General features: G+C 41.1%; 1 protein-coding gene across 2 annotated transcripts in view; it reads right to left on the bottom strand.

The window, feature by feature from the left end:
- Positions 1–25,664, bottom strand: part of DENND2A (DENN domain containing 2A) — a 75,008-nt gene extending 49,344 nt beyond the window's left edge. For both annotated transcript variants that reach the window (XM_042470763.1, XM_042470764.1), the window contains exon 1: positions 25,542–25,664. The gene's annotated coding sequence lies outside the window, so the exon portion shown is untranslated. The remainder of the gene's footprint in view (positions 1–25,541) is intronic.
- Positions 25,665–27,685: the final 2,021 nt, after the last annotated feature.

Genomic DNA, 27,685 nt, shown 5'->3' with positions numbered 1-27,685 from the left:
ATGGGAAGTGATACATAAATGTTATAAAGAAAAAAAGAAATAAACCCAAGATTCAGATTGGTTCAGTTTTTCCACTGTGAATAACTACCATCAGTTCAAGAGAATCCTAAATTGTACCACCAAGACTGTTGCTGGCCTGACTACAAGTTGAAAATGGCTGTTACTTTCCAACACACTTCTCTCATTGCCAGGAAGTAATTAAAAACCTTGTCAACCTATTCAATAATTTAGATGATTAAGCACTTTTTCACAGTCAGTGAAATGGAAGATTTGTCAGAAAAAACAGAGAGCTCTTTTTGAAATACTAAAGTGAGAGGCTGTTTTCGATTCAAATAAAAAGTTTAATGCTTTTTTATTAGAAAGAATGCTCCCCTCAACATATCTGCTTTTTCATTCCCTATCCAAGAGACACAGATGATGCCAGGTAGCCTTTTAAAAGGAAGAGGAATAATGTGAAAGTACAAGAAATGTATTAGCACTGTACTATGACAGCCATCCATCTGTGATTGCCAAAGAGAAAGCATTCCTCCTTTTGCTTTTCTAAGGAATGTAGCATGGAGAACCACCATTTACCCAGCATTAGGGAAGGAAATATGAGAATTCAAGTCATGCCAGGAGAAAGGAAGCATAGAGGGAGGGAGCATGCTGCAGTGATCTAGGTGAATTGTGACGTTGGCCATAAGACAAAAGAAAAATACACAACTCAAGGAAGTGTACTGCAGAAGTGTGTGTGGAGGGGTTTTCCCTCATTCTCCTATCTCTCCCTTTCAGTCTTCTTCACACACAATGAAGATGCAGTTTGTGACCGCTTACGCATTGCTGAAGTGAAAACTCATCATCTCCTCCAGAAAAAAAAAGAAGAGGGCACAAATGTCCATAGAATTTGCATCTGACAATTAATACATATAGATGAAAACTTAGAAAATCTACAGAATAGGGAAGATTGCAATCTGATCACTGGCATACCTACTCAGTGTGCTATCCAGCTGTTAAAGTGTATTGCCAACTTCAAGGCCCCTGTTGTTCCTTCTCACAATGCTTTACCTTTAAAACCATACCTGAACTTGACATGGACAGCCCCTTTGAAAAGGTTATGCTTTCAAATAGAGAAATGTCCTTGGTAAGGCAGGACCCTAATTTCATATTAATTGGAAAATGAAAACCTAATTTGCTTACCCTAATGGATAACATTCAATGGAGAATGCAGGTAGAGGTTGTGACCCAGTTGGTTCTCTTGGATCTTTCAGCTGCTTTCAATCCTATTTACCATGGTATCCTTCTGGACCTTCCCTCTTTGGGGTATGAACCCAAGTGATGGTGGCAGGGGATTTGACCTTGGCCACTGACACTTGGGCAACTTGAAAGCTCTATCTTGTCTGTCATGCTTTTTAACGTTTACGTTAAACCCCTGGGGAAAGTTATCTAGAGATCTGGCTGAGATGTAACCACAGTATACAGATAGCTCTTACTTTCAACTGTCTTTTCTACTATGCCAAACAAGCAGCTGAACTGCTGGATAGGCGATTGAAAGCAGTGTTATGAATGTGAGGACATAACAAACTGAAGCTTAATCTAGGTGAAATACTGCAGTTTGGGAATCTGCTAATATGGGTGGAGGTTTAGACCTGACTGTGGATGGGGTCTTACTCCCCGCAAAAAAAGAGTACACAGTCTAACAGTATTCCTAGGCTTGGTACCATCTGTGGAGGTGCAGATTACACTGGTTGTTAGAAGTTCTTCTGCCAAGGATTTACCTGGTTCAACAACTCCGTCGTACCTAGATAAATCTGGCCTAGCCACAATGACACATGATTTGATTTGTTTGCTGTAATGTAGTTTACATTGGACTGTCCTTGACAGTTTGGAAATGGCAACTTGGACAGAATATGGCAGTGAGAACATATGTAGGAACTAGGCAGTCAGATAATATTATCCATGATGAACTTATTAGAATGGCTGCCGATTCATTTACAGATCCAATTCAAGGTGCAGGTATTGGCTTTTAAAGGCCTAAATGGTTTGGAACCACATAACTGCACAATCTGCAGGCATGCATAGGAACCTGCCCAAGGATTAAGATTAGATCTCTCAACAACTTCTGTAACCTTTCATTTCCTGTTTAATAGATAATTGGTGTACATTTTGGAGAAAACAGTGATTTGCAAGATGAAATACAGCAAACTGAAAAAAATGAAATGCTGAAACAGGACTGGAGTGTGTGGAGTGGTAGTAGGCACCGTATTCTCTTAGCCATCTACAAAACAGTGAGTCTGCCAAGGAATGTAAAGGATGTGGAATGCCACAAAATATTTTGGCTGCTCCAAGATATCTATGCATACAAACCACACCATGCAAAAAGAAACCCAAACCTATATGTTCTTAACCAGTGGAGCTCTTTTGGCTTTGCTACAATACTCTTCCTATGGAAGAGAGGAAAATCATCTTTGACCAAAAGATAAATGTTTGGAAACAATATAAAAGTCAAGAGGGTGGGAGAGAGTGAAAGTACAAAGCACTTTTCTATCACATACATCATACTAACATTTATTTAAGATCAAACAAACACCAAAGTGCTGTATTTTGAAATTCAAACAAATAAAAACCAAGAAATTATTTAAACACAGAGACAGCCTGCATACAGTATGTTATCAGCAAACAGCCAGTGGTTTTCTGTTTGAGCACAGATTGAACAGTTCTCTTCTTTAGTGGCCATCCTGTTCTAAATGTTGCTAGCTTAGACAAAAGCTCAGGGATTTCTAAAATTCATTTCTTTTACAGGTCATATTTATGCCCAACTTTTCCCCCAAAGGAACTCAAGGCAGTGTACATGGGCTTCTCTTCACGCATTTTGTCCTTGCAATAACTCTCTGAGATAGATAAAGTTGTGCCGGATCCAATAAGTGTCAGGGTTGAGTTTTAAAACTACATGGTATGTTAAATGTATAGCATGAAATGTAAACTTGCTGACCTCACAACGTAAGTATGAGGGAGCTCAATGCAGTCACCAAGCAGACCTCAATCTCCCTGCAGCTTATCCTGCCTGTTTACCCATCCTCTCTTACAGAGATTTAAGGAAAAGTGGGGAGGAGCCTTTATTTTGTCAGGGTTCAGAGTTTGGAGGAGGAACACTGGAAAAACTCTACAGTACTTGCATATGATGGTCCTGATTATTTTTAGCTCCTCACATATGCCCAAAAAAGATGGACCAAATGATGCTGCTCCCACCCACATTTGGGGTGTAGCATTTAGATGATGCACGTCCTGAAGGCAGCCAGACACTGTGCCAACACTGCATCTTCTAAAAAGAACCAAACAAAAAAGGAGCTGAAAAATCCAGTCCTTTTCAGTGGCCCAGTTCAGTATTGGAGTTTTCAGCCTGAATTGGACCTGGGCACATGTGGTTAACGTGGCTCTGGCATGATCGACACTGGAGCGGCTGCACTCCGCTTTTTCAGGCCTGTCTGTTCCAGCCCATATTTACCTATGAATAAAAGGGTCATAAGTACTCCTGGAAGCATGATTATCCTTTAAAACAAGACACACAAGGAAACTGTGGCATACCCTCCCCCTTTTAAAAAAGAGAACCAATTAGTTTTTTTTTTACGACAAAAACTGTGCCTTCAAAATTCAGTGGTATGGTGGTGGGATGTAACTCCATAGGAAATTCTGAGGAAGGGTTTTGCCTCCAGAACTGTAGAAGATGCCCACCCCTGGTTACCTTTTAGGGCTTTTCCTTTCTGCAAACAAAGGGAAGTTCCAAATTATGTGCAGAAATTCTTTTCCTGCAAATGCACTAGAGCATTTCTAGCACTTTATAAAGTAATGGTTCATTGAAGCTGGCTGTTAAAGAATATGCTTTGAAACCCCCAATATCATCCCATGAAGCTTCTACTACTGTTTCATGACAAATAAATAAAGTTTTGCAGCCATTAAAAAAAACCCACCCACCATTACAAACCAGAGGACTTCCATTCCTCCTGCCTTGTTATACTATGTATATACAGATGTCTGTGCGCTGCATACTCTTCTCTCTGCTGCTACAAAACTATTGCCTGGCAAGAGGCCATCTGAACATCTGCAAAGGAGTGGGGAGGAGTTATCCTCCAGTTCTTTTCCAGATCAATTTCAGTGCTGATACCTTTGTTCAGGCTTGTGTTCCTTCTCCTGACAGAAGGAAGATGCCTTTGACTTACATGCCTGTCTTCTTGAACTGCTCCACCTTGAACCACCTCCCACTTTTGGAGCATAAGCCAATAAAGCCCAGTCAAGTTAGCAGAGTCCTGCATCCATTTTTTCAATTAAGACTGCAGTCATCATCCACTGTACTGAACATGTACAAAACTTTGGCTTCCACCCTTAATTCCTGTCTACCTTTTCTGTTTGGGTGGACAAAGTACATCTCAAACACTTTCAAAATGACAGGAACCTACAAAATCAAGTACACAGCAAGCAGTAAAAGTCCAAAGCAATATCAAAGCTCCAAGACACAGGGGCTGTGCTGACCGCCCCTGAAGGGGTGGCCTGCAGCTGCCTCCATTTTTGCCAGATTAAGGCCATGGTAACCACACGCCGTGTCCCTGATCTGAACTTTCTGTGATGCAAAAAGGAGCCATAAAAAGCAGCTCCCTTTTGTGTTATGGCGCTCCTTTGGCACTCAGTCATCTAAATGCAGCGGCAGATGAGTTGCATGACACCATGCGCAATGTGGTGTGATGTGTGGTGTCATGCCACCACAGGGGCGGAGTCGGGGCATACGTTGTGTGGACACCATGCCCTGACCCCGCCTCCAGTCCGGTCTTAATGACCGGTTTGCACAGCCCCCCCAGTTGCAGCTTTCACCAACAAGAAACCTTTAATGGCCTAACTAAACAGGGAACTCAAAGACTCGCTAGGAGATCTACTTGTCTGATGTAGGAAAGAAGCCACACTGCACAGGGCTTTTCAACTCCCCATCCTCCCCCACCCCACCCCTTTTCAACCAATGTGTTCCTGCCATGAATTTATTCTTGCATAGGATTGCTGTTATTGTGTGCCTTCAAGTAGTTTCTGACTTATGGCAACCCTAAGACTTTCTCTGAGGCTGAGAGAATGTGACTTGCCCAAGGTTAGCCAGTGGGTTTCCATGGCTGAGTGGAGATTTAAACCACTAAACCAACCTGACTCTTGCATATATGCATATAGAAACCAATGAGGAGAAAGAAGCAATTTGAGGGAAACAAAACTTTTGTTTCACAGAATTATAGTTGGGGGGCTCCTTGCTCAATGCAGGCTCTCCAGCTACCTGCTGTCCAGACTCTTTCTGAACACTTCCAGAGAAGAAGCATTTTTTTTTGCTCCAAATCAACAGCACACCTGTTGATTTAGAGCAGAAGGTGCATTTGCATATTAAAACATTCAGTTACATCCTTAGGAGACTGTGTGTCTGTTTGTTTTAGTTTTCCAGTCAAGCTCACCAGAACCTGTCTCCCTCTCCAACTCTTGACACACATCCTTTTATATTAAGCCAAATTGCAAACCAGCTTGGGTGTAACTACAAATAATTGCAACAGCTTAATGGCTGTTGGGAAGAAAATGGAGGAGTAGTGTGAACAGCAATAACATAGTGTCTTTCTGCAAAAAACACATCACTGCCACAGATCCATTATACTATGGTACTTTAAGGATGGACAGCATATTAAGGCTGCATCCACACTGCAGAAATAATGCAATTTGACATGGCTTTAACTATCATGGCTCAATGCTTTGGATACTGGGATTTAGTAGTTTGTTGTAGTTTGTTGTGGCACCAGAGCTCTCTGATGGAAAAGGCTAAATACCTCACAAAACTACAATTCCCAGAAATCCACAGCATTGAGCCATGTCAATTAAAGTGGTGTCAAACTACATTATTTCTGCAGTGCAGATGCAGCCTAAGCCTCATTTCACCCCCATCTAGGTGCATCTTTCTTGTTTTACATTCTCATCTGAGTTGAGAGTCAATCAACTTTCTCCATATCTTAAAAGTTAGTCTGAAATTTTATTGCAACTAGCCCCTAAGTTCTTGCAAGATATTTGTGCTTCAGTCTTGGTTGTGCAATTCTAGTACCTCAATTTTTACAAAACTTGGTCCCTTTTCTAAAAAGACATGCCTACTGCCAGTCTAGGGAGCTTATTGCATGGGGCTCCAGGAATGCAAATGGCACGGAACAAAAGGCGGCATGATGGGAACGGAATAGGGAAAGGACGTATTTTATCGCACACCGGAATGCCGCTGATGCTGCCGGAAGTCCCCGTTCAGTTCCAAATCCATGCCAGAGAGGCCGGTTTTCAGGAACGGTTCAGAATATTTCCTGAAAATCGGCCTCTGGGGGACGGATTTGGAATAGAATGGGGACGTCAGGCAGCGGCAGCAGTGTTCTGGTGTGCAATAAAATATGTCTTTTCCCCATTCCATTCCCATCACATCCCCTTTCGTTCCATGTCATTTACATTCCCAGAGCCCCATGCGATAAGCTCCTAGGACAGAAGCGCGAGGAACCAGTTCCTAGAAAGTGAAATGCAACAAGACAAATGAATGTGTGGGCACTACCACAAATAAGAGCCCTGATTTTGAAAACTTTTTTTTTCTTTTCTTTTCTTTCTATTTTCAGATTATAATGCCCAGAATCCTTATGACTAGTAAGGCGAGAATTTATAAGGTCAAAAAGTAATGTTTTCAAACTCTACAACGGTCTGCCCAAACAGAGGCACATAATATGTTCTAGGCTGCCACGTCGAGTACCAGCACTTGAAAATGGTGAACTTTAAAGAATAATATCAAACAGATTGCAGAAATGTGCAGAAGGATGATGCCACTCCAAAGCACAGAAGAGAAGTGTGTCAGTGCTAACAGTAACACACTGTCTTCCTCCGCAAAGGAGGTGATACAAAACTGCCAGAACTCTTGCAGTAGCACACTAATTGATGTCATTGTTGCGATAGGCAAGCCTGTTCGGACACAATCATCACTCATGCTGTAGCAGCGTGCAGCAGCATAAATTGCCAACAATGAACTTAGCAATGAGCAAGGGATGTATAGTCATGATGACTTAATGGACTTGTACAGAGCTGGAAAGACTTACTTTTGAGCTACAACGCCCAGAATCCTGCTAGTTAAGGGAGGTTCTGAGAGATGGAGCCATCAAAAATAACTTTTCCAAGCTCTGAGTTTTTCTACACAAATCATTAAAAGGCACAGAACTTAAGAGTTAAAGAACATATGCCTAGTCAGGCCAGTGCTCATCTAGTCCAATGCTATCAGTTCTCATGAACCCTAGGTGACAAACTCAGCCTTCCAACTCCCCTTGAAGATGTCCCTTGAAGAAGATGTCCCTGAACAAAGGGCATGCCGAAGCATTCCAGACATCTGTATGTACAGTACTAGACTTTGTGTTATGCAACAGACTAATAGAATCATAGAGCTAGAAGAGACCACAAGGGCCATCCACTCCAACTCCCTGATGTGGAGGAATACAGAATCAAAGCAAATACCTGACACTTTTCCTAGTTACTCTGTTTTATGTTAAATAGGCACAGGAATTATTCCCTTTCAGGATGCATAATGAAGGTCACTTAATATTCAAGTTATCTATGGAAGCTTCAGATAAAGCCTTCTTTGATTGTGACATCTTGCTTTCTCTTTGAGCAACTGGCAGAGTCAAAGCTGCCATGTAACGCATAGCAGCTTACCAGTGCAATGTACTGTACTAATTGCAAATAACTTTGACAAGTTACACTTCATTCTCGTCTACTCAATTAATCAGGAGCCTGGTAGTGTGAGAGGCATGTAAGGCTATTTTGCACATTCCTGTGATCAGATTGCCCACACATACCACCAGCAATCTCCAGAGCTTGGAAAAGTTACCTTTGTGACTATAGCTCACAGAATCAGCAGCAAATGTTAATAAAGCTGAAAGTACACATCATGCAAAAATTAAACTATCAACATAATTAAAAACAATTAATACATGTCTATTAATAAAGAGAAATATATAGATAACACAGCACATTATTAAAGGCTCTTTCTCCATGAGCACTTAACTACCTATGGAAGTGTAGCCAGGAGGGTACCCGTCTAGTCTCTCCAGGAAGAGAGTTCCAGAGAAGTGGGAACAACCACAGAGAAAACCTTCACCTTTGTTTCCCACCAGATGTACCTGAAGAGGTGGTGAGACAGAGAGAAGAGTCTCCCAAGAACAGGTCAAAACCCAGGCAGATTCATATTGGGCGATATTGTTACCCCAAGGTCAGGCCTCTGATCACCCCCTCCATTTTGATATCAATATTAAAAGGGACACTGGGGTGGGTGACCTGGAAAGGCAACCCCACTGTGGAAATCTGGCCATATCATGTTTGGAAATTCAATTGGCTCTAGCAAGGGAGGAAACAAGGGCACCCACCACAATGAGATCACCCAAAGACATCAGCATAATCCCTTTGTCTATGGAGGGCAATTATGGGATACCAGCTGAAGAAGGTGGTTGTGCATACACAGACAAAGAACACTTCTCTAGTCTGGGATATTCATATGAATTGTCTGAACATTTCCTCAATCTCTTCTCTCTTCTCATTATTCTCCCATTCTTCTCTCTTCTCACTATTTAGCAGTGAGATAATCCATTCATTCTGAGATTACTGTCCTGGGATATGATTTTGAGTATATATACCACCACCTAGACAATAGCAATTTGGTCTAGTTTGGGATTTGGCAGACACTCTGTTCTTTCTACTAACTCCTCAATAAGCCAACCACCCACTTGCCAAAGCACCTATTGAGCCATCTCCATTCTGGATGCCCATAGATCAAAACCACGCTTCAGGATCAGTACAGTATCATCATTAGCAAGGCTTCCACTATTACCTTTCTCCCATCTTTGCTTCATTAGTTCTTGCATGAGAGCATGTGCGTGTGTATGTGTTGATTCTTTTATTAATAAAACTACGGCCTGTTACAGACTGCCAAAATAAAGCTGCTTCGGGTCCCTTTGGAAGTATGCTATTTAAATGATGCTTGGGTCCTATGAGTCCGGAGGTTGCGCCAAAGCCACACTCCATTCCTAAGCACCAGAGTGCAGCTTTTGGTGCAGCTTCCGGATTCTTAGGATGCATGCATCATTTAAATAGCATACCTCCAAAGAGACCCGAAGCAGCTTTATTTTGGCAGTCTGGAACAGGCCTACAAAACCTATTTGAAATTGCCACATTCTGTGTGATTTGGAACTGGTATAAAAAGGGTTAAGATCCCAGGCTGAATTTGTGATTTGTGGCGGGTGCTTCTCAGGACCACCAGCATTTTGGGTAACAAGACAGTCCCTAAGATAGGCTGGGCCTAAGCCATATAATGCTTTACTGATCAAAACCAGTACTGTGAATTGTTCCTGGGAACAGATTAGTAGCCATTGATGCTTTTATAAGAAGAGAGTTATGTGTTTCCTATAGCCAGCCATCTGGACACATCATTTTGGACTGAAATTTCCAAACTGTTTCCAAAGGCAGTCCTACATAGAACACATCACAATAGTCTAAACAGGAAGGAATGGCATGTGTCATCACAGCCAAATCAGGCATGCAAGCAATGGACATAGTTGGTGCAGTTTGCTTGAAGTGTGCAAATGCACTCCTAACTACAGCTGAAACCTATGACTCCAGGAGTGTGTCCAAGCTATGAAGATGAGATTTTAAGGAGAGTGTAAATCCATCCAGAGCAGGTTGAATCTCTATTCTCTCATCTGTCTTTCAACTGAGAAGGAGTCTTGTCTGTATTAAGCTTCAATTTGTTCATCCTCGTCAAATTGATTACTGCTAGTGGATCCTGGCTTAGTACCCTTAACAGCTTTGTTGGAACTGGTTGGAAAGGAGTTTAATGTCACTGGCATACTGATGACACCAAGTCTCAAAACTTTGGATAATCTCTTCCAATGGTTTCATGTAAATATTAAACAGTATTAGGGACAAAACAGAGCCCTGAGGGATTACACAGACCAACAGCCAGGGTGTTGTACAGGCATCCCCCAGTTCTAATTTATGAATCTGACCCTTCAGGAAAGACCAAAGTAACTGTAAAAGTTCTCCCAAATCTTATTCCAGAGAGGCAGCCCAGAAGGTTACAATGGCTGATGGTATCAAAAACCACTGAGATTTATCAGAACCAATGGGGACACACTCCCCATGTCCAGTTCTCAGTGTAAGATGATCCTTCAGGATGACCAAAGCCATCTCCATAGCCTAACCTGAAATCAAATTGAAATGAATCTAGATAATCTGCGTCATCCAAGAACCTGTGGAGCTGAGAGGGCCCTACGTCCTCCAGAATCTTGCCCTAAAAATGGTATTGGAGACAGGCCAGTAACTATCTAAAGTTGTGGGATTCATGGAGAGTTTTTTTCAGTAAAGGCTTTACCACCACTTCTTTTAGGCAGGATAAAACCTTGCCATGCTGCAGCATGACATTCACCACCACCCTTACCCAATCAGCCATGAGTCTACAGGTCCAACAGACATGCGATAGCTGTCCTCCCCAAGGATCCTGTCTCCTGTCTACACCACCAGATTGCACAAATTGAAATGGAGTCAGTAGCACAGGAAAAGTATGTGGTCAAAAGTTGTATTCATCTGACATATGTCAACAACAGCATCTATGTGGATCTGAGCAATTTTATCTACAAAGCACTAAGAAAATTCTACACAAAGACAGCATATAACACATATAATAGACATGTCAAGCAATGGGGGGAGGGTTGCTAAAAAGTTTTCCGCTCATTTTCATCTGTGGAATATCAGACAGTCAAACCACCCACTTCCCCAGCCCATGATTTACAATGTCCCTCATGGATAAACCTGTCTGCTCATGGAACATTCAAGAAAGGGGATTAGTGCTTACTGAATAGGGGACAAGGATGTGTAAGTTAGAAGAATTCCAATTTCCACCCAATATGCTGCCAATTCACCAACCTAGAAACCACACACTATTTTTTTTTTTTAAATGTACAGGACAGAATTGAGCAGAAAAGGCTTAGATTTTCATGTCTGGTTTTAACCTACATTTTCAGAAAAGACAGAATAAATAGAGTGTTGTAAATATAAACAGATGAATGTATACAACAATTGGCATTGATTCGTGAACACAGAAAGCTAGATATTATCAAGCCAGCCTGTTTTTACCATCTAGTTTGTACTCCACCCTGGCAGCAGTTCTCTAGAGTTTCAGACAGAGATCTTTCCCAAACTTGAGGTGCCAGGGATTGCACCTAGGACTTTATGTATGCAAAGCATCTACTGTACTCTGTCACTGACCTATGTTCCATGCCTTTATGATATGTGTCAAAATCCTCAGAGAGAGAGAGACAAGTAACATACATTTCTACTTTCCTGTCTCCATGTGAAGCCTATCATTTTGTGTGGGATGTCAATGAGACAGATGGGGAAAGTAACTCTGTCCCTGCATTTTTCTTTGGCCCTCCAGATGTTCAGACCCACAACTCTCATCAACTCCACTCAGCATGGCCAATGATAAGGGATTGTGGAAGCTGCAGTCTAACACATCTGGAAGGCCAAAATGGATTCATGTCTGGCTCTGGTAGCCCAGACCTAGTTGCTACACAGTTTGCAGTATTCAACAAGAATCTGGAATTGCTGATTGAATTGGAACTGATGACTCAATTGTACTAGGACCCACTGATTAACCCTTTGTTAGATTTGTGGATATGTAGGCCACATGGTAGTGAAGTCTGTCTTAAACTCATCCAGGTGTTTCCAGGCCTAGGGTCATGACAAAGAGCCCACCATTCCAAAGGACTCCTTTGTCTAAAATTCCAATAAAACAGATATTTTACGCTAAGTATTTCAAGCATTTTTTAAATGTAAAAAGATAGTGATGCATACTGCTTTAGCAAAGATGCAATGGGTTCAAGAGTGGACTGGATACATCTGTACAAGCTATCTTGAATTCTATTCTAAAGCAGCCTACCCTCCTGAAACAGGCTGAAGTCATTCATAGCCTTCATCTTGACTCTTTTAATTTAGGATTTAACTACTAGAAACTGGGACACAGCCTGAGCTGGGGCAAGAACTTGAAGGGCTGCAAACTGGAAGTACCACAGCATAGGAAATTTACTTTTTGGACTGCAATTCTCAGAATTCCTCAAACAATATTGTCATATTGGCTGATGGATTCTGGCAGTTGGTGCTAAAAAATATAAATTTCCCAAGCTCTGTAAGGTACTGCCCTATTAACTTGGCAAGGGCAAAAAGTCTTTATACCATGTCTGGTCCAGATGTTTCACCCTCCCTTATTAGTCACAGTCTCATCTCTTTATGAGTCTGGAGTGACCTCAAAGGCCTGAGCGTTCAGACTTCCAGGTAACTAACAAGGAATAAGTCCCAACCTTCAACCCAGAGGCTTCTCTGACTCACATAGCTGAACCCTGATATATACACAGGAATGTAAAGAAAGAAGAAATGGTAATCTCTTCTCAACCTATTCTGTACCAGAGCTTTCAGAAGACACAGTGGGAGAAACTACATCTCTCAGAATCCCTCAGCAACTAATTTTTCCAAGTTCTGCTTTGTAAAATACTGGTTTTCCTCTTTCTTCTTTTCTTTTGGGTGTCATGGGACTAACTGCTATATAGAACCATATCCAAGTGCTAGTGGGAGAGTTTCCTACATATGCTGCCCTTGAAAATGGATTCTGCAATTGAGAGAATTAATACTCTAACTTCCAGGAGTAACCAAAGTGCTAATGATTCATATAAGAGTAGACATATATAAACTCTTACAGACTGATAACAATACCATCACTAATAGAAAATTCTAAGCTGATTTAAAGCTTAGCTCAGTATCCACTTGCCTTTTGTTTCCTCCACCACACACATCCCCATTTTTCTTTTTGTGGGCCTCTTTCCCCACACCCACTCCCCTCCTGTCATGTGAGCAGAGTTTCCAGCATGGCTGGCTTGTAGCCAATGCACAAGAAGAGAGAAGGAAGCATTCAGGAAAAGCAATTTTCTGCTCCTTTCCATCACATAAGCATCCTCCACCCTCCACACACACATACACACATTTCTCAGCTTGACAAACCTCTGCAGAGCAAGAACTTCTACAGCTGTTTGGAAAGACTGGAAATCTTTCACCCTCAGGAAAGCAGCAATGAGCTCAACCCATTAGTATCTGGTGAATAAAGTATCTGGTGAATAAAGTAATGTGCTTTCTACACTCCCACTTCCTTTTCTCATGTCTGACCCATGATCCAAAGCTGCACTCATATATGCATTCAATGAATGTAACACATCAGTGCTCATAAACTCAAACCTATGAGCAAAGATTGCTAAGGTGTCAGCAAAGCCACATCTCACACTGTGTACGTGTATATCTGTATGACTTCAAGTCTTCTCTCAACTTATGGTGACCCCATGAATTTCATATGGTTTTCGTAGTCAAGGGAAACTCAGAGGTGGATTTGACAGTTCCTTCCTATGAAATATAGCTTACAGCACCTGGTATTCATTGGTGGTCTCTCATGCAAGTACTAACTAGGGCTAACTCTGCTTAGCTTCCAGTATCTGAGATGTTCAGGTGCCTTTTGGGTATTTAGGCCATTACATCCACATTATTGGATCACAACAGAAGCAAAGAATGATGACACACACACACCCCCCAAGAAAACTAACTACTTATCATATGTATAGGAGTCTATAGCTTGGAACAGATGGGCCAAATGAAGCAGCTTTTGGCCACTTTAGAGTCGTGGCATTCAAATGACACATGCCTCTAAAATGACCCAAAGCTGAACCAAAGCTGTGCTCTGGTCCTTTGGGCCAGAGCAAAAAGGAGCCAGGATAATCCTGCAGCCAGCTTTGGGAGTGGGCCGTATGGTCAGCACAGTCCCAACTTGCTAGTGGCTAGAGCATACTTGGGTCACTCTTTTGTGTCTGTCTGCTTCGGTCCTAAGGTTATAAGACTGTTCCATAGAGATGCAGTTGCAGGTAATTGTTGTTGTTTGTTGTTGTTTGTTGTTGTGTGCCTTCAGATAGTTTCTGATTTATGGAGACCCTAATGTGAACTTTGGCAAGTTTCTTCATCAGGGGTTTGCCATTGCCATCCTCTGAGGCTGAAAGTATGACTTGCCCAAAGTCACCCAGAGAGTTTCAATGGCTGAACCAGGATTCGAAACCTGGTCGCCAGAGTCATACTTCAGTGGTCAAACCACTACACCACACTGGCACAGAGAAAGGTTATTCATAAATCCATTCACTTTATCATAAATTTTCCCTCACACTGGCTGAAAGATGGACTACTGCAATTTTGCAAGTGGCCAACAGAAAGCTAAAATTAACAGTCTGGACTCCCTAATTCATATGCTGCTGTTCACCACCTGAATACATCTCTTGGGACATCTGAAACACAGATTAACCATCACCTAACTTTCTTCAAACACTTTTTCATACGCAATTTTCATCAGGCAATTTTAGAATTTCAAACTGCATGCACAAGTAGGATCCATTAGGAAATGTCACCACGTTAAATACTTATTGTATTTTCAGGTTTCATTTTCAGTTTGAGAACATTTACAGTTTGGATTTCCTGACTTACCTAGTTTCTTAAAAGTACTGTATACTATAATACAACTTGATGACTTAAAATCTGTCCAGAAACTTTTTTTTAAGCTTCTGGAAATGTCCACATTATAACTTTCAATAACAATTCAATAACAATTGAAGTAAAAATATTTCTAGAATCGCCTGTACAGTCATACTGTTCTTCAAGTTGCATGGCAGAAACCTGAAATAAGATTTAATCAGGGGTGAGAAATATGCGGTTATTCAAATAATCTTGGACTGCAACTTCCATCAACCCCAAGCAATGGTAAGGAATGACAAAAATTGCAGGCAAACAAATTCTGGAGGGTCACAATTCCTTTTCCCTGGTTTAGCCCATCCTCAAATATCCACTTCTCGTTTACTTTACTATGCAGCAAGGACATGCAAAAGTAAATTATTTTGATTCATTGGCTCTTCTTGGTTCATTGTTAAGTCTTGAGTCTGTGAGCTACAATCACACTGTTTGCAGAACTTAAATGGATAATCAAATCTAGAACTAAGAATCACTAGAAAGGTGTGGTGAACACCTAAAACTGGAGTAATGCTGATATGAGCAGTGTAGTGCATTGGTTTGAGCACTGGACTATGACTCTGGAGATCAGGGTTCACTTCCCCATTTGGCCATGGAAACCTACTGGGTGACCTTGGCCAAGTCACACACTCTCAGCCCCAGAAAACCCTCTGATAGGTTCAGCTTAGGGTCACCATAAGTCAGAAATGACTTGAAGGCACACAACAACAAACAACAACAACAAACCTACAATGTAAACTAATAACACCAGAAAAGGGGGTGGGATACTATATTTTAAGAAACACTGGCTCAGGTTCTATTCAGCCTTGGTGCAAGCTCACATTTCCCAACAGAGAAACCTAATTATTAATGTTTAAAGTGCCGGTCACATACACTGAAAATCACATACAGTACATTTGGCCAATTTTGCACATGCTAGGTGAGCAAGGCTTCAGAAAGGAAGAAATGTGCTCTTCGAAGTAAATTGTAAGGGATAGGGTTAACATATGAAGAATGAAAAAGCCATTCAGATTAGCAATTTCCCAGTGCAGAATTCTCTCACACTGGATCTTCTTAGATTCTGATCCAGCCATAGACATCTAAAACTTCTCCCCCCCTCCCCGCCTCAAATGAATGGCTAAATTATCAGGAAAAACTTGTTTTTCTTGTTGGGCATTTCTGCATATGCAATTGGCTTTTGTGCCTCTATCTTGGTCTATTGCTGTGTGAGTAAGAAAGATTCGTGGTTGATAAGTGTTGCATATTTCTTCAAATCTAACACCTGTAATTGCCAAGGCTAAGTTTGGGTACTTGATGGCATGAGCCATTCTATAGTGCAGGAGATTATCTAGGAAAGTAAGGATTCAACCTTCCTTGAAAGTTTTCAAGCAGAAGTTGAATGGTCATCTCCTAGAGATGCTTTAGCTATCTATGGATTTCCTGTACTGGCAAGGGGCTGGACAAAATTATGAAAAAACAAAATCAAAATCTATACTTATATGAAATATATCCTAGAGCAGTTCACAACTGGAATGTACAATATAATAAAATTACTGTATATACTTGTGTGTAAGTCAACCTCATGTATAAGTCAAGGGCAGATAATGAGGCCAAAATTACGGATTTTAATATGGCCCATGGATAAGACAACGATAAAACTTAGGGGCATGTAAAAAAGGAAGTAACGAATAAAGCAACAGGAGTAATGGGAGTTGTTCAAGCTGCAAAGGTGGCTCAGCAGTGGGCTCTTCTGATCCATTCCATGGAGAGGTGAAAGCCCCATTGCCACTTGAGGGGGCCAGCTGCCCCTGGCTGTTGCTGTTTCTCCTGCCCAGGCATTCAAAAAGGCTTTTTGCCACTCTACTCAAAGCAGGGGATGGTTCCTTTTCTGATCAAGGTTAAAGAACACTATTAACTTAGGAGCTATCCCCTTCTCTGAGTAGAGGAAGTGCCAAAGAGCCTCTGCCACTGCTCCCATTTTCCCATCCAGGCATTCAAAAAAGTCCATAAGCAGTAGTGCAGTAGAGAGAGTAAAGGGAGTTGTGCTTCTTTTAGGTGATCCTGGAGCAGACAAAGCTCTCGCCTTTCTCCGCTCTAGTCAAGAGAAGGGAATAGTTCTTTTCTGAAAAGAGTTAAAATATAGTACTTACATTGATATGTGGATAAGTCAACCCAAGATTTGGGGGTTGATGTTTTGACTAAAATTTCTAGACATATACACAAGTATATTCAGTACATGATGAAAATACTACCAAACAAACAAACAGCACTTCCAAATGCATAATATCAAAACCAATTCTGACAGTAGGATAGATAACTCAGTTAAGTGTTTAAAATTTAACTTCCTTTTTCATTTGATCTAAAACATTTATTTCCTTTAAAATGACTAAGAGGTGTTTTTTTTAAAAAGCATTCTTACCCAGGAACCTAACAGACACTGATGTAGGCACCAGACAAACTTTCCCTAAGAAAGGATTTCAAAACTGAGGTACCAATTCTGAGTAAGCCTGTACATGGATGTATTATAAGGCTGCAGTCCTATGAACACTTATTTAGAGAAAACTAAGAAAGCAACACATTTCAGGATAGATTTTCAATCCAATTCTGTTAATATGTACAGGAAAGTCAAAGAAGTAAACCATTCTTTTTATAGGGGTCAACCTATGCTGGAGCAGGAATACCAAAGCTTTAGAAATAAAGATTTATTATTATTATTCATGTTTCATAGTTTTGATGTAAAATTCATCACATTTCATGGGGCTGACTGTGCTTTTTTTAAATTAACATAGGATTCAGCTTCTGAAAAAGAACTTGCATATCTGAAGTTAACTATCTTGGCCCATTAGAGACATGATAAGAAATAAAATCCCTGTTCAGCCATGGAAACCCACTGGACGTCCTTTGGCAAGTCATAAGCTTTCAGCCTCAGGGAAGGCACAATTCTTGCCAAAAAAAACCCAACCCCAACCATGATAGGTTTGCCTTAGGAGCACCATAAATCAGAAACTACTTGAAGGCACACAGCACCAACAACAACTACTACAACAACAGAAATGAAATGATCTGTGGAATCTATATGGACATGTATGTTCTGTGTTCTTTTGGCCATCAACATCCAAAGACTCTGAAATAAAAGGTTACCAGAGGTAGGAAATGCAACAACAACAAAAAATACAGCAAGAAGCAAGCAAACAAACACACACAAGTAATAAGAGTTAATGGGGCATTATAAAATGTACGTTTTTGGTTGTTTGCAAACCAACCAGCACTAGTTTAACTGACTCTGACACAGCTGTTGAATTCCAGGTGGCTCAAGGAACTACAACCACAAAGTTTTATTTAAATAATAAAAACAAAACTCATCTGAAGCACATTCAGCAACTATAAAAGATCCACATGGGCTTACCACAGGAGTGTAAACAAACATTTGTTAACCTGTCATAGGTCAAGACCAAAATGCAGCATTGCATTGTTTTGTTTAATTAAATTTTAGCTAACTCATCAAATAAATTCTAGGATTATTTGGGGATGGGATGCATTCTGGAAAGAAATGAGACAGTACAAGACTGACCAAAGTTTGTATGGTATAACAATATAGGTCTTTGTATATGTGGATGGTGAATTGGTGTATATCTACATCTATACAACTTTTTCTGAGTGGAGAGATGGAAAAGGGAATGAGGAGAGAAGGGAATGGAAAGACAGAGCTGGAACAGACTGGCAAGATGCCTTCTGGGTGGCTTGGGAGTGCTGCTTTTACATACCGCATGCTTCCAAGCCACCCGGCTGTTTACACAGGGGTGGCTTCATGACGCTCCAGCAGCATGGCATTTACATGCCAGACACCACCGAAGTGTCATAAAACCAGATTCCGCCTACAGTGTGGGTACAAAGCTGGCTTTTTGCCACCTGAAAAAGGAGCTGTTCTTTGCTTCTTCTTTTTTGGGCAACTTCAAGGCAGATTGGGGCTGCAGCATGCGGTTGTCACGGACCCAATTCACCTTTGGAAGGGATGGCTTGAAATTATGCCTTGCACTCAACTTGCCCTCAAAAGACACCTATGTGGAACTTTTGATAATATATAAATTACACTGAAATAAAACTCTTCAGTGAGTTCCCAATCTTGACACCGCCTTAAAATTACATCGACAATCTAGTAAGTACACTTCATGTAGGATCATAATTATGTTTATTCAGAAGTAAAATGATCATTAATCTGTGTTTTAGGTCATGTCCCTAGTATGTTCCTTCCCACAGTCCCTAGAGGCATCAGCACAAACTAGAAATGCTACATGAAAGAATGTTTCTGCCAAGACATTTTATCACATCCAATGAATAAATAGAGAATCAAAGATGGCTAGTAGGTCATCCAGCTTCACCAGAGTGCTTGCTTTTATTGTTGACACATTACTATGAGATAGGTGACATCACTGGGCTAGCAGCAAGAAGGTGATGAATACACATCAACACAAGTTGGTGGATTCATGGTCAGAAGCATGGCAGTAGTACTAACATGAGGGGAGAGGGTGTTTTTTCTTAAACCAACCAACTCACTACATAATTAACAGGCATTACCTTAAAAAGATAACGAACAGTCAGGAAGGCTCTTGAGTAGACCAACAGCAGACGAGAGACACCAAATACTAAGTTTTACCAGGTAAAGAAAGTATTTGTGGGTACAAATTCCATTATAATAAATGTGTGGGAACTGTTCTGTCAACACAACACCCAAAGAAAGATTTTCAGTTGCTATCATTATCATCAGAATATTTCCAAGGAAAGAACTTTGTACTAAACATAGTTATAAAACAAAAGAAAAGCTGAAATGCTTGACACAGTTTGAGTATCACTTATTCAAAATGTTCTCCATAGGTCTGCCCTTCATAAATTATTCTAATTCAGAGGTAGATCTGTCCCTTCATATCTTTGTACTACAATTCCCACATTGCACTGGTCTAGCTGGATGAGACTAACTGGAACTGTAAATCAAAACATCTAGAACATCAAGACAACCCCCTGCATTGATTTAATCCAGGGGTAGGCAACCTGCGGCCTGCGGGCCGGATGCGGCCTGGCGAGGCCTTGGGACCGGCCCCAGCCCAGTCCTGCCGCCGATTGCCGCCGGGGCCTTTGGCCTCTCGCGCGCAGGGACAAGGGGGGCAATTGTCTATAGACACCTCAGAAACATGCATTTATATTAACATTTTTTAAAAACTCAGCAAAATGTTTTGCGTGTCCTCCATTTTTTTAAAAGAAGTGTCCACCATTTGAAAATGTTGTCCTACATGTGTCCCGGTTTATTTATTTATTTAATTTTTAAAAATTATTTAATTATTTATTTTTTGGCTTCGGCCCCCCAGTTGTCTGAGGGGCAGCAACCCGGCCCCCGGCTCAAAAAGGTTGCCTACCCCTGATTTAATCTCTCATTTTTAAAGCTGTATGTGTTACATGACATTACCACATCTCATAATAATGAACTCCACACATGAATAATGCATCAGTCTGTCTGGAATTTACTGCCAACTGGTTTCATTGGTAAGCTTGAGTTCTGCTACTAAGAAGATGGGGACAAACATTCTTCTTGACTTCCTCCATTTGGTGCATGGCATAAGAAGGTCTCCTCTTATGAACTGTTGAAAAAAACACAACCAAATGGGACTACAAAGCCCTTGTTCTGGCTGTTTCTTCCCAACTCATGGCTGAATTCATCTCTACCATTATGTGGTTCATGTTGTTACATGGTTACAAGCATCGCACAGTTAACAAAATTTCTGACAAATGTGTCTCCAGTAAACAGTGCAATAAAGCTTGACCTGGAAAAGAATGATATTCTACTTTAGGTGATCTTAGTGTAGCTCTGTATGTTTACACTTGCTTGAAGGTAAACAGGTGCGTCCAGAATCACTTACTGAGCATGTGTGAAGAACAAAACAGAAAGAAAAGTGGAAAGCAGATCAGCTTGCCTCACCAGACTCCCTGACATGTTGAAGAAGCACAGATCTTTAACTTTCATGACCAAAATGAAAATGATAAAAAAAAGTGGAAGCTATAGAAAGAAAGAAAAATCTTGGAATCCATTTTGGAAGGCACTTTCAAGTAGTCTCCAGAAGATTAAAAATGTCTTTTACTTATGCAAGGCTTACTTGACTACATTGCAATTCACATATGCATAATGTTAGTTTTTTTGGGGGGAAAGTGTGCTGAAATAGGAGCTACTGTTCTTTTTTTTTTTTTATGGTGTAGCAACCTATCCCTATTCTTTCTACATTGCTACCTCTGGTACCAACATTCTGTTCAGTGCGTAAAGCCCAGGAGCACATCTACTTCATTAACCGAGGTATACCTGTATTTCTGGAGGAAGGTTAGTCAGAATAGTCCACACCTGCTCTCCAGAGCAACAGGAAAATGCTATTCTCAAAGCATGACATCTTAGATAAGGAACAGGAAGACAGCATGGTGGATGATTTTCTCAACAAGGTGACAAAACAACAGAGGACAAGAAACTAGCCTGAAGTGGTTCTCCATACAAAAATATTGGCTTACAATAGATGGCCATTTTGATTTGGACTGTATAGAACTGGGTTCAGATCCCTGCTTACATGCTGGCTTTGGACCAAATTCATACAAGTAGTTATTGTGAGAACAGAATGAAGTCACCTTATTTTAACATATAGGCAGCTCTGATCTCCTGGGAGAAAGGACAGTACAGAAATGTCATGAATATGTGACATACTTTTAGTTAAAGTTAGTATGAGTGGGTGGATGTAAACTTGTGTTGCTTGAAGCGGTAAATATGAAAACACTCCAGTCTTCCCTGTGCTTAAGATGAAGCTAGTAAACCACATGTTCTAAAGCAATGGTTGTTAAATGTTGGTCCTCTTTGGACTTCAGTTCCCAGAAGCCCCAGTCAGCTTGGCCAACAGTTGGGAATTCTGGGAACTGAAGTCCAAAATATCTGGTGAACTGATGTTTGGGAACCACTGAGTAAGAACCACTGCTCTAAAGTAGGAGAAGGAGCACCTTCTGGCCTTAAAGAGGCATCCCAGTTGTTATTTCCAATGAGGGTATCAGGAGTAGAAGCAGCAAAACTAGCCATTCTCTCAGTCAGTATTTGCAACAAAATGGATTTGGGTTTGAATAGCGCCCTGCAAACTTTGTTTCTCTTTTCCTGCACCAGTTCTAAGGAACTGGAGAAAACCTTTGGAAAGACACTACGGTAGGTAGATTAATACCAATTTCAAATAAAGTAGGCTATTCACAGAGCAATACCATGTTTTTTTTTCCTTTGAAGGAAGGTCAAGGCTTATCAACAGATCTTACTCCATAGGGAGTATGTTTTGGATTGCAGACTTCAAGTCACATATTCATTGGAGAACAATTTTCTAATTGTAATACACTTAAAGGAAGTGGCAATGGGCAGGGGAGAAGGAAATAGTTCTCACAACCATTTCTGGCATGGTACCTATAAGAGCCAGCACGGTATAGCGGTTTGAGTGAAGGGCAATGAATTTGGAGATGAGGGTTCAAATCTCCGTTCAGCCATGGAAACATACTGGGTGACCTTGGGTAAACCATACTCTCTCTGACTTCAATGGAAATAAAGAAAACTCTCTCTTTCTTGCCAAGAAAACCCCGTGATAGGGTCACCATAAATCTGAAATGACTGGAAGACATACAACAACAAAAGTTCTGTATACATCAAATTCCAGTCCCAGCTGCTGACATCATTAAGAGTAGGCAGGTTAGGCAAGGCTGATGGCAGAGGAAGAACTCTGTGTTTTATGTTAGCAGAATGCTTTGAGGTTACATCCCTGCTAACTGAGGCCTTCTTAACACAAAGATGCTCAGGGCTGAACCTACACAAAGAACCAAAGCCTTTGATAATGTCATTCTAACATGCTAAGAATCAATGCAGGTAGAAGAGACATGAGACTTTCAATGGTGGCCTACACTGCACTGGCACCAAGTTAGAGGACAACAGGATATCCATTATCTATCCCCACGTAGCCACATATTACAGAACACAGTAAGATGAATTGTTCTGTTCAACAGCATTATCCAACTTGATGCCCCTAAAAGGTTTTGGATTTTAACCCCAATCAGCCTCAACCAGCATATTAAATGTTTAAGAATGGTGGAAGTTACCATTTAAGGCAGATTTAAAATAGGGAAAAAAGACACTCCTTGAAGAGATTTGGCTTCACTTCAACGTACGCTTTGAACTGACTTAACATCCTCAATGTATTGATAACTATGAAAGAGTAACTTCCTTAAGTTCAGTTGCACCCCTATACTGTATTACTTAATAAAGAGCAAGGTTATTTTTCAGTATGCCAAAAAAATACCAAGCATATGTTAAAATTAAAACAGAACATCTCGACTTTACACTGATGTTAATAGTAGCAATGGGGTGGAATAGCATTACTACAGCCTTCTGCTCTGAGTGAGCCTTCCCCCCTCCTTGCTTTTAAAATTTATTACTACTTTCCCTCCCTATAATTTAGCAGGGAAAAAATGTGCCTCTCTCAGTTGTTCCACTTGAGAATCTGGTGATGGAAATTTAAAGCTTTTCAAAAACTTATGGAACACTTTGTAGCTATATACAAAAAACCCTGTTGTGATGCATCGATTTTTTCTAGACAACGGAAATGTATCATTTGTGACCATATAGGCGGACAATATTGAGGTGGGTGGGTAAAACGTTTCAGTTTGTTCACAGTCATAAAGCCTCTTCCTCCACTCTTCCATGGTAATCAATATATTTACAGATGAAATATTGAGGACAAAGATGACTGTGATGTGCCTGGCACAGAAAATTTAAATAGCAATTCTACCTTACAGAGGTAACAATATATAAAAATATATATTAAAAAATTGAACAAGATGGCCATTTGGCACCCTTTTAAAAATATCTCCCCCAAACCTGCTGCCTGAAGTAGGTTATCTCACCCTTCTATCCATGGGGTAGATATACCATGGAGAGGGTGACAAGAGGTCTTCCTTTTCCAAGACGTGTCCTGCATTTCAGTCTTCTGTCCAGGAGGAATTTTGAAATGTCCTCCATTTTGAGCATGACTAAGTAGCAAAAACTGATATTTCTATGAGCATTTCGAGCTTTGTATTTGGTCATGTCCTCCATTTTTCTTGAATTTCCTTCATTTTGTGGTGCTTTGCCCTCCTTTCAGTTAAGACATCTCTGGTCATCCTGACCATGAATGAAGGACAAGTGATTCATTTGTGCAATACAATAATTCACAGTTCATTTAGAATAACAGAATCACAGAGTTGGAAGAGAACGCAAGGGACATCCAGTCCAACCCCGTGTCATGCAGGAAATCTCAATCAAAGCATCCCCGACAGATGTCCATCCAGCCTCTGTTTAAAGACCTAAACACGTTTAGTACCACATTAGAACCCAGGTCCCAGTTCAATGAACCACAACGGCTTCTGGTTATGTTGTTAAGGCTGCTTCCATGTGGGCATATATGTGTGTGTACATGCAAACCCGCACACAGAAAGAGACCGCTGCATGAGAGGAAGCAAAGTGACATTGCACAATCTCCATCACTCCTCCCACAGTTTATAACTTTTGTTTTTCTTTCAAATGTGAAGAAGTGAGAAACTGGCGGCTTCTTAGGCAAGAGAAACCTCATTAAAAGAAAAGCCAACAAACCTTACTTTTTACCTCAATATTTTCCTGTCATTTGCTTCCAGTTTTAAAGTTTCCAGTCAAGAGAATTATCACCAGTTTGGGCTTTGAATTAGCCCTGGTTTTACTCCCAACACAAGTTCTCTGCAAAGCCTTCTCCCCTTCCTTTTAACAAGATAATCTCTCCTCCATGATCTCCTTGCAAGCTCCATCAAGGACAAAACAATCTCATCATTAATGCTTCATGGCAGGATGGGTGACCAAAAAGCATTATTGGAAATCTAAGTTGATTTTCTTCCTTTAACTAGGTTAAAGGAAGAAAAAGTCAAGCACGCATGCCTATTATCACTAGACTGAAACACTTTCGCTGCTTTTTCCCCCCAATGAAAACAGCCAGAGAATTTTATTCACATTTCTAAAAGTACAGAAGGCAAAAAGGCAGGAGACTCACTGCTGACCCATACAATCCCTCACAATTATGGCATATATTACATACAAAATGTATTTATTTTTGGCACCCAGCAAAGAAGAGTATATGGAGTATTACTGACACACACACACACACATATATATATATATGTATGTATGCCTTAACTGTGAGGAATGGTATGGGTCAGCAGTGGGTCTCCTCCATTTTTGCCTCAGTTTCTGTACTTCTAGAAATGGGGATAAAATTTTCTGGCTGTTTTCCTTTAAAACAAAAAGTAGAGAAAGTGTTTCAGTTTAATGATAACAGACATATATAACAACAATAACTATATATCAGTAATACTCCCTCACCCTTCCTAAGTCTTTCCAACTTTCCAAGTTTTCTTGCCAAGATTTCTTCAGAGGCTTCCCACTGCCTTCCCTTGAGGCTGAGAGAGTGTGACTCACTCAAGGTCACCCAGTTTGTTTCATGGCTGAACTGGGAACTGGACCCTGGTCTCCAAAGCCATAGTCCAATACTCCATGCTGCCACCTCACCTCCCTCCAAGGCTGAGAGTATGTGACTTGACCTGGGCAGTCGAAAAATTGAGATGGCCCCCAGTAGTTATAACTCCTACGGAAACAGTATCTCCTACAGTTACAGTAACTCCTACAGTAGTTATAACCCCTACAGAAACAGTAACTCATACAAGTTATAACTCCAACAGAAACAGTAACTCCTACAAAAATTCCTACAGTAGTTATAACTCCTACAGATCCCCCCCTTAAAAAAAACCACCCCTCCTTCATTGTGTTAAATGAGTCATACTTCTTCTTCTCGGCAGCCCCAGGAGCCTACCTTTCTCGATGGCAGCAGCCAGGCTGCCCCTCTTTTGCTTTCCTTCCTCATTTTGGGAAGAATCCAGCCTCAACTTGCCCCAAGAAGAAGGAGAAGGAGGAGAAGGAGAAGCCTCCTCTGGGCGCATAGTTCCCTCCCTTGGCTGGATCTGGGTCCTCTTCCCGCCCCTTTCCCTTTCCCTCTTCCTCCCTTCCCTCCCTTTTGTTCTTCCTAGGCTCCTCCACGGTTTCAAAAAGGAGTCTTCTCTCCCTCTGCAGCAAGCGCTCAGCTTTGCTGGATCCAAAGTTTGCCTTTCCCTTTGGGCTCCAGTCCCCTCCTTTCAAAACACCCCCCTTTCCCTTGTCTTCCCTGCCCTCCTCAGCTCGACCACTCTCCCTGGCTGGCCTTTCCAAAGTCTGGGAGGTTAATACCTCCCTCTAGTCTTTTCTCTCTCTCTGTGCCTTCATCCTCCCAGCCTCCCTCCCTTTCAGCCTGACCCATCCTGACTTCTTTCCAGTGAGCTAATCTGCAGCTGGCCTGAGAGAAGAAGGCCTCCTTGCCATGGGAACTCTGGACACTGGAGGGGGACCTGGAGCCTCCACTGGGCCTTGGGCTGGGCCTAATAATAATAATAATAATAATAATAATAATAATAATAATAATAATTTATTTCCCTCCTCAGGGTTGGAGGTGGGGTACAACATGTTAAAGTAGGAAACATAAAACCAAACAACCCAGGACACTAGAGGACCTGGAGCCTCCACAGGGCCTTTGTGAAAATAGGGAACACAATTAAAACACACACACACAACAAAACCAAACAACCCAGCACACTGGAGGACCTCGACCCTCCACAGGACCTTGGCCTGGGACATACTACTGTTATTATTAATATTATTATTATTATTTTCTTGGTACAACATGTTAGAATAGAAAACAGAATTAAAACACACACAAAACACAAAACCAAACAGCCCAGGGCACTGGAGGACCTGGAGCCTCCACAGGGCCTTGGGCTGAGCCTTACTTTCAGTAATAATCATTCTTTCCCACATCAAGGCTGGAGGAGAGGTACAACATGTTAAAGTAGGAAACACAATTAAAGCACACAAAACACAACACCAAGCAACCTGGGACACAGGAGGACCTGGCGCCTCCACAGGCCTTGGGCTGGACCATATTTTAGATAATAATAGTTTATTTCCCACCTCTCCTCAAGGCTGGAGGTGTTTTCACATATAGGCTTAAATCCTGTTCTTTAGTCCTGACTGAGTAGACCCATTGAATCAATGGGGCTTACCTATGTGTTGAATGGGTAGATTCAGCAGTTGATAGAATAGTGTCTACACTAGTAGGGATTAAACAGGATGCCAGCTGTAATATGCCTCCATTTCTGTGTTCCTTCTGGAAGTTACTTATAGCAAGGTAATCACAGGTATGTTTGTTCAGATCCATGGATCTCAGTGGGCATTTTGTGCAGTTACACATGTATGTGTGTATAGTATTGAAACTTCAGTTGACTCCCACCACCACCCAAAAGATAAAATAACAAATAACACACCTCCTGAAAGAGATCACTCTTGAGAGTCCTAATCTTCCAATATTTACCTTTTAAAATCCTGCACTCACCTGTGCACAAACAGGAGTGTTTAAGTGTGGTCAAGATCTTTAATACATGTTTACATGTGGAGTGATTGCAGTAGTTTTGTAGAAGTGGAGTCACACCCACATTTTTATGGAGGGAGGTGTATCTCTCCTCATATTCATCAGAGAGTTAGTTACATATGGTAGAACATTGGGGAGAGGGTACTATTTACCCCAGTTACTCAATTTCCTTTGCTTGGCAAGTAACAAGTGATAATTTAATATAGTACTGTATATATGTTACTATTACTAGATAAACTTAAATGGTAATCTATATTCTCTCTCTAACATACCAGGAAATGCTGTGGCTGAAGACGCAATTCTTGAACACCACCAAATCTTCAGAGACTCCACTGAACAATGACTGAAGATGCTGGATTCTAATATCTTTGGCTACAGTTGTGAGCGAGGTTTTGTGTCTCACTATAGTTCTTAATTAACTTAGCAAAGGTAGAATGGAGGTAATATGAAATGTTCATTTCCCACATATTTAAAGCTTTAATAGAGTTATCATGGGCTAT

This window comes from Sceloporus undulatus, chromosome 5 (genome assembly GCF_019175285.1).
Source record: "Sceloporus undulatus isolate JIND9_A2432 ecotype Alabama chromosome 5, SceUnd_v1.1, whole genome shotgun sequence".
Lineage (NCBI taxonomy): Eukaryota > Metazoa > Chordata > Lepidosauria > Squamata > Phrynosomatidae > Sceloporus > Sceloporus undulatus.
This window is presented reverse-complemented; position numbering and strand designations above follow the sequence as displayed.